This window comes from Pongo abelii, chromosome 14, assembly GCF_028885655.2.
Source record: "Pongo abelii isolate AG06213 chromosome 14, NHGRI_mPonAbe1-v2.0_pri, whole genome shotgun sequence".
Classification (NCBI taxonomy): domain Eukaryota; kingdom Metazoa; phylum Chordata; class Mammalia; order Primates; family Hominidae; genus Pongo; species Pongo abelii.
The window spans coordinates 37426394-37434819 of record NC_071999.2 but is presented as its reverse complement, the minus strand read 5'-3'; the positions used below and the strand labels follow the sequence as shown (position 1 = coordinate 37434819).

Here is an 8426-nt window from a genome sequence, read left to right as displayed (position 1 = left end):
TGGGTAGAGGCCAGAAGAAGTATTTGTTAGAAAAAGCGTAGACTGCCTTGAAGAGATTGTTGGTAGGAATATGGATGTTGAAGGTGATTCTGGTGAAGCTTAGAAAATAGGAGAGCTGTTGAGAAAGCTTCTGTCATCTTAGAGGTATACATATGTCACCTTGAATAAATATTGGTAGAAATATGAATGTTAAAAGGTGTTTCTGGTAGGAACTCAAACAAATGAGGAATATATTGTTGGAAACTGAGGGAAAGGCAATGCTTATTATAATGTGGCAAATAGCCAAATTGTGTTTTGTGGAAAGTGGATGAACTTACAAAGTGATGAATGTTTAGCTGAGATTTCTAAGCAATGCATTAAAGATATGGCCTTGTTTCTCCTTGCTGCTTGAAGTAAAATGCAAGAGGAGAGAGAGAAATTTAAGAAGGAATTATTAAGCCGAAAGCAACCAGAACCTGAAGATTCGGAAAATTCTCAGTCTATCCGTATTGCAAAAATTTAGCATGTTCTGGAGAGAACATCAAAGTTGTTGCAAGACAGCCATTTCCTAAAGCAATTAGGGGTATGTGACTTGTGGATCCAATCAGCCATCTTGGCAGCAACTAGCAGAAACCAGGACAGAGATGGGGTTATACCAGTGGAAATGCTGCTGGCTGGTACCGAAGGGAACAGGGATAAAAATGAAGGAAGTCTGTTGGATTTCTGGGATTCTATAAAATGGGTCAGTAGAGCTATCTGGCTGTGAACATGTGTTCTTCAAGAAGAGGGAAGAATGACCCTGAAGATGATTGAGAAGGCAAAGGGGCTACTATTGCTACCACAGGACCAGAGGGCTCAGGCCTGAGGAGTCAAGGTAGGCTACTTCTTAGGGCTGAGGGAGGTGGGCTACCACACTGGTGGGCTCAGAAGACAGGGCTGCCACCCCTGTCAGCTGGGAAGATGGAGAATGAAGCTGAAGAAGATTATTCTTGAGCCTTAAAATCTAATGGGATTTGCCTTTAATACGTTTCAGACCTGCTTGGGATCCATCACCCCTTCTTTCTGATTTTTTTGGAATAGGAATGTTTATCCTATGCCTGTCTCACCAGTGGTGTATTTTGGAAGCAAATAACTTGTCTAGTTTCACAGGTTCATGCTGGAGAAGAATTTTGCCTCAGGGTGAAACCTTGAGTATGCCTGTACCTGATCTAAATGATATTTAGATGAGATCTGGGGCTTAGAGTTGATACTGAAATGGGTCAAGACTTTGGGGCTGTTGGGATGGAGTGGATGTGTTTTGTGTCTGAGAAGGACATGAATTTTGAGGGGCCAGATGGCAGAATTTTAGGGGTTGAATTGTATGCTCTCCAAATGTATATAAGTTAAAGTCCCAACTCCTAGTACCTAGAAGGTGACCATATTTGGAGATGGGGCCTTTAAAAAGGTAATTAAGATAAAATGATGTTATACATATGAGCCCTAATCCAATATGAATGGTGTCTTTGTAAGAAGAGGTTAGGACAAGCACAAAGGGAAGATCATGTGATGACACTGGAGAAAGAAGGCCATCTACAAACTGAGGAGGGAGGCCTGAGAAGAGATAAACCCTGTGGACATCTTAATCTTGGACATCTAGCCTTCAGAAGTGTGGGAAAATAAATTTCTATTGTTTAAGCCACCTAGTCTTTGGTACTTTGTTGTGGGAACCCTAGCAAATAAATACGCAGCTCTTAACACTGGTTAGTTGAGAAGCACTTTGGAGACATTTCCTTCTTTTCTGCAGTTCCTTTGTGTGTAAAGTTAGGGCATTTGCCTTAATCAGTGGTTCTTTTAAGTTTTAGGTCCTAATTCATCTGTTATATGTTCTTTCCAAAAATTTTTGGAGTTTTACATCCATCGGGGACCCCAGGTTCAGAATTCTTAGACAAGACTCTTTTTTATTTATTTATTTTTTTTAACAGAGTCTTTTTCTTTCACCCAGGCTGCCAGGCTAGAGTGCAGTGGTGCAATCATAGTTCACTGTAACCTTGAACTCCTGGGCTCAAGCAATCCTCCCAGCTAATTTTTAAGTTTTTTTAGAGCTGCGATCTCACTGTGTTTCCCAGGCTGGTCTCAAACTCCTGGGCTCAAGTGATCCTCCTGCCTTGGTCTCCCAAAGTGCTGGAATTACAGGTATGAGCCACTGTACGTGGCCATGACTAAGTTCTAAGGAAGTTTTACCTTGGTTTTGTAGCTTACGATCTATTAATGTAATTTGACTATTTGAAGTGAAAAAGTTGATTGTGTGAATTAATGATGGAAATAACTTGTATGTCCTTTATACTGCCTACAAATTTAGCTTTTTAAATTTTAAGGAATTGTTACCTAGACTTGCATTGAACATTTATTGCACCACTTTTACATGCTAGTGGTGGAAATATAAAAGTAAATAAAGTAAGCCTCCTACTCTTGAATATATAGCTTTACCAAGGGAAGATGGTAGGAACCCGATGGCTCTTATGTAGAATATGGATTAGTACTAGTCTTGCTTTGTGGGATTAACACTTTTGAATGCAGGGACTGTGTTTTTATATCCTTAGGGTCTAGCTCAGTATTAAGCACCTAAAAAAAGCTTGATTTGTGTTTGAAGAGTGAATACCCCCAGAAATTATTTCTGCTGGCAGCTTTAAGAAGCTGTCTGAGAAGCAACACTGAGATTTATAGTATTACACTTCAAATTTAATTAAGTCGTACTGTGTTCCGTAAGTGTTTTGAGGCAGTAATTAGTGCAATATAAATTTTTTTTTTCTTTGCGACAGAGTCTTGCTCTGTCACCTAGGCTGTACTGCAGTGGCATGATCTCAGCTCACTGCAGCCTCCACCTCCTGGATTCAAGTGATTCTCCTGCCTCAGCCTCCCGAGCCGCTGGGATTACAGGTGCCCACCACCACGCCCAACTAATTTTTGCATTTTTAGTAGAGATGGGGTTTCTCCATGTTGGCTAGGCTGGTATCGAACTTATGACCTCAGGTGATCTGCCCACCTTGGCCTCCCAAAGTGCTTGGATTACAGGTGTGAGCCACCATGTCTGTCCAAATATAAATGCTTTTAATGACTTCTAGTATTCAAAGCTTTTTGAAAATGGAATGTGTTTCATCAAGAAGTATATAGTGAGTTGCTTGATACTGGTGTTCACAGAGCAATGGAGTTCTGTGGTTTCAGACTGCCCCTTAGAAGTATCAGGGATTGTTGTAAAGGGCAGAGGGAGACAGAGACCACTAATTTAGTACAACACAGAGTTTGAAATTGCAGAATTCAAAGTTAAGTTGCAGTTTTGACTGCACTTGATCAAGTCACTTAATTTTCTGAAACTTTTCCTCATAATTAAATGATTATGCCTTTTTAATCTACAATGTATGGTTATTGGATGGATTAAGCAAGATGAATATTTTAGAGTTTCAGCTGAAATAGTTCTTATTTTAGTCTTATTTTATAAAGCCGTGGAATTCTGTGATTTTTGTTTGCCTTTTGATGATTTTACCTCTTTTGATAATACAGTGAAGATGAGCAGAGATGGAAACAACCCAGTTTTATAGTAGTTAGCAATGCTGTAATAGGCTGGGCTCACACCTGTAATCCCAGCACTTTGGGAGGTTGAGGAGGGCGGATCACTTGAGGCCAGGTGTTCGAGACCAGCCTGGCCAGCATGGTGAAACCCCGTCTCTACCAAAAATACAAATAAAAAAATAAAAAATTAGCTGGATGTGGTGGTGCATGCTTGTAATCCCAGCTACTTGAAGGCTAAGGTAGGAGAATTCCTTGAACCCAGGAGGGCAGAGGTTGCAGTGAGCCGAGATCGTGCCACTGCATTCCAGCCTGGGCGACAGAGCAAGATTCCGTCTCAAAACAAAAAAATGCTGTAGTAGGTCTAGAAGGACAAAGTTTGATTTTTTTCATTATCGAATTTATCAAAGACATATTCCTCATTAGCATAGATGGATTAGTCTGGAATTGCTCAAAACAATTTGTGATGATGCATATGCCTTTTTATCATGAATACTGGCAAGATTTTCTCACCTATGTTGCATAGACTGTTGGTATGATCTGATTACATTGATATTTCCTCTTTTTTTGAGACAGAGTCTCCCTGTCTCTGACAGAGACGGAGTCTCACTCTGTCTCCCAGGGTGGAGTGCAGTGGCGCGATCTCGGCTCATTGCAAGCTCCGCCTCCGGGGTTCATGCCATTCTTCTGCCTCAGCCTCCCGAGTAGCTGAGACTACAGGTGCCCACCACCACTCCCGGCTAATTTTTTTGTATTTTTAGTAGAGACGGGGTTTCACCATATTAGCCAGGATGGTCTCGATCTCCTGACCTCATGATCCGCCTGCCTCGGCCTCCCAAAGTGCTGGGATTACAGGCGTGAGCCGCCGCACCTGGCCGATATTTTCATTTTTTTACTGGCAAATTTGGTATGATTAATTTCACACAGCAGTGTATTGGGCAGCCCACACAAACCCATTTCTTTAAAAGAAAAAAAAAGGTTTTTATTTTGTTTTAATGTCAAGCTTAATGTGGCAAGTCATTTTCTCCTATCTCTTGGTTTTCATGGAGACATTTTCCCCTTGTTTTTCATATGTAACATTATGTGTAATGTTCATGTGACAGTGTGATATCAGCCTATCTGTAGTTATGTGAAACCATTAGTTAACTGCATCCTGGGCTCTTGTGAAATGACTCATTCAGAATGGGAGCATCATTTTGAGTGGATGTCAGTTTTCTGTTTTCACAATACTTAGAAAAGTGGGCCAGGTGCAGTGGCTCACACCTGTAAGCCCAGCACTTTAGGAGACCGATGGTGGGCAGATCACTTGAGGTCAGGAGTTCAAGACCAGCCTGGGTAAAATGGTGAAACCTCATCTCTACTAAAAATAGAAAATTAGCTGGGCGTCGTGATGCATGCCTGTAATCCCAGCTACTGGGGAGGCTGAGGCAGAAGAACCGCTAGCACCCAGGAGTTGGAGGTTGCAGTGAGCCAAGATCATGCCATTGAACTCTAGCCTGGGCAACAGAGGGAGTGAGACTCCATCTCAAAAAAAAAAAAAAGAAAAGACAAAAGTGACAGAGTTGTCATAAGACTCAGCAGACAGAGGGGAAGAGGGCACATGTTGGAAGGCACAAGAGGACATTTATAATATTTTAAGATACTGTTACATTTTTTATTTTTAAGAATAATAGTTTTTTTTTTTTTTTTTTTTTTTTTTTTTTTGAGACATGGTCTCCGTCTGTCACCACCCAGGCTAGAGTTCAGTGGCGTGATCATAGCTCACTGCAGCCTTGGACTCCTGAGTTCAAGCAGTCCTCCTATTACAACCTCTTGAGTGGTTAGGACTACAGGCATGTGCCACCATGCCTGGCTATATATATATATATATATTTTTTTTTTTTTTTTTTTGTAGAGACAGGATCTCTACAGGCTAATCTTGAACTCCTGGCTTCAAGTGATCCTCCCTAAGTGCTGGGATTATGGGCATGAGCCACTGCACCTGGTGACATATTCTGAATTTTTAATTATATTGTTCTTCCTGGCTTACTTTTTATTTTCTACTTTTAAACTGAAGTAGAAGTTATTTAGAAACAATTTACTTATAGAGAAATAATTTTATTTGTAGACAGGATAGATAGCATTCAGTAGAGAAAGGAAATGAAAAGCAGTTCATCAATGGTTAAATAATTGTTCAAGCAAGATGTGGATAAGTTGCTATGGTACGACACTGATGTGGAACTTCCAAGAAATGTGTTTGGTCATATGAATTCTTTTGGGAGCAACGTAGACCTGCTAAAGGCACCGAGCCTATGGTAGATCTCCAGAGCTGAAGCTCAGGTGGGCATCATACCCAAGGCAGCAAGCAGTGAAAAGAGCCACAGTAGAACCCAACTAAAATTCTCAGAAAACACCAAAGGTTATGCTTGGGAAAAAAGTTCAGTCAGCAAATATTAGACAAGGGCATGGTAAACTGGTAGAGTCAGGAGCCAAGAACTAAAATGGAACTGAGTAAGGTTAGGTGTGTAGAAGAATGATTCTAGAGCATTGCCATGAATGGTGTTGGGATGTGTGAGGCTTGTTTTAGCGGCTGTTAGCTGTATGGTTTCTTGGTGAGAGATGGACTGATTTAAAGGTACAGCATTGGACTATAAGCTTCCTGCCTGCCTTCCCAGCCCTGAACAAAGGCTTTATCTGGATTGTCCTTGGTCAGATAGAGGGTGGGACAGGAAGAAGTAAGCTTGGGTAAATTTCCATAGTTTACTCTGACTCTTTATGCCCAGGTTGTGTGTGCTTAGCCAAGGTATAGAGCAGAGATTGGAGTCCATGCAAGAACAGTGTGAAGAACATGATAGATGTAAATTGGAAATGAGAGTTCATGAGATTGACTCTGAATAGGCCCAGAAGAAGACTTCTAGCTTTTGGCAGTCATGAGAACATCGTATAGAAAACAAATGAGGCTTCCTTGCTGCATTGACTTTACCAGTGTATATAGGAATGCTTTTTTTTTCCCTTAAGTTTTTAAGATGTATCTTGACCCTTGGGACAACCTATGCAGTTAATGTAAAGAAGTGCTTAGTGTAGTAGGGAAGTAACAGGTGGAAGCCATAGTTACTAGGGATGGAATGATGTTTTCTGGTTGCAGAAATATGAACCAGTAGTGAGAAGAAGTAGTAAAATTCTGTTGTCTGCATGAATGCATAGCTGTGGGTTACTTTTCACTGTTCAATTAATGGATTGGTAGTCAGTGAGTGAAAAGTAGAGGGCCAGGTTCAAGGAAGGCTTCCTATAGGAGTTGGTGCCTAAGCCTAGTTTAAGTCAGACTTAGCAAGAAGGAAGGAATATGGGAAAAGGCCTGTAGGCAGTGGCAGCTGAATAATCAAACACTTAGAGGCAAGAAACAGTAATGTATTTATTCATGCAACAATATTTCTTTTTTAAATTTTAATTTTTTTTTTCTTTTTTTTTTTTTAGACAGTCTTGCTCTGTCACTCAGTCTGGAGTGCAATGGCACAATCTCTGCTCAGTGCAACCTCCACCTCCCAGGTTCAAACGATTCTCAGCCTCCTGAGTAGCTGGGACTACAGGTGTGTGCCACCCTGCCCAGCCAGTTTTTTTGTAGAGTTGGAGTTTCACCATGTTGCCCAGGCTGATCTTGAACTCCTGGGCTCAAGTGATCCACCTGCCTCAGCCTCCCAAAGTGCTGAGATTACAGGGGTGAGCCACCACGCCCTGCCAAAGATAAATTTTTAAAAAAATTCCAGTCCATCGCAGTCTGATACTTTAGTAATGTGTAATAAAGAAGTGATTACTAGGTCCGGGTGTGGTGGCTCACACCTGTAATCCCAGCACTTTGGGAGGCCAAGGCAGGTGGATCACTTGAGATCAGGAGTTCGAGACCAGCCTGGCCAACACGGCAAAACCCCATCTCTACTAAAAATACAGAAATTAGCTGGGCATGTGATGCATACCTGTAATCCCAGCTACTCGACTGAGGCACGAGAATCATTTGAACCCAGGACGCAGAGATTGCAGTGAGCCAAGATCACACCACTGCACTCCAGCCTGGGCAACAGAACGAGATTCTGTCTTAAATGAATGAATGAATGAATGAAGTGAATTACAAAAAATTTTAAAATACAAACCAAATATTTTGTTAAATTCAACAGACATAATTATGTGTCAGCTGCATGCAGTGGCTCATGCCTGTAATCCCAACACTTTGGGAGGAATTACAGGGACCAGGAGTTTGAGACTAGCTTGGCCAACATAGTGAAACCCCATCTCTACCAAAAAATATAAAAATTGGCCAAGTATGGTGGCGCATGCCTATATCCTAGCTACTCAGGAGGCTGAGATGGGAGAGTCGCTTAAACCCAGGAGGTGGAGGTTGAAATGAGCTGAGATCATGCCACTGCACTCCAGCCCAGGCGGCAGAGGGAGACTGTCTCAAAGAAAAAGAAAAAAAAATTACTGTGTCTAATTTCTATAAAATTTTTTTTAATTTATTCTCAATTTCTGTACTTGTGGATCAGTAGCAAACTTCATGGACTGGCATCAGTATGAATGACATTTGAGTAGCACTGTTTGGTGTGCAGCATACTAGAGTAGTGAGAGAAGGAAACATCTGTGGACATTGTATCAACTGGGAGGCCACCGAATATTTTGTCATGTTTGGTGAATAACTTATGCAGTCTGAGGCAGCCTGTCAGGGCAGTGGTGTGGCAAAGCCATAATATTTGTATGGGGCTCATTCTACTGAGAGGCACATCTGCTGTTCTGATAGTGTAGTCTCCTCCATTTTTCCTCCAGCACTCTGCTCTTTGGGAGGCACTGCAGGGTGGCCGTGACTTTGGTCAGGTGTAGCTTATGTTTGGCCATTTCTTGATTGATCCAGTTTATTTGTCTTAGTTTCAGTGATGGCC

At 41.6% G+C, this 8426-nt stretch overlaps 1 protein-coding gene across 12 annotated transcripts in view; it reads left to right on the top strand.

Moving 5' to 3' along the window:
* The window catches only part of N4BP2L2 (NEDD4 binding protein 2 like 2), a 101141-nt gene that overhangs the window by 33313 nt on the left and 59402 nt on the right, over window positions 1-8426 (top strand). The window lies entirely within an intron of this gene.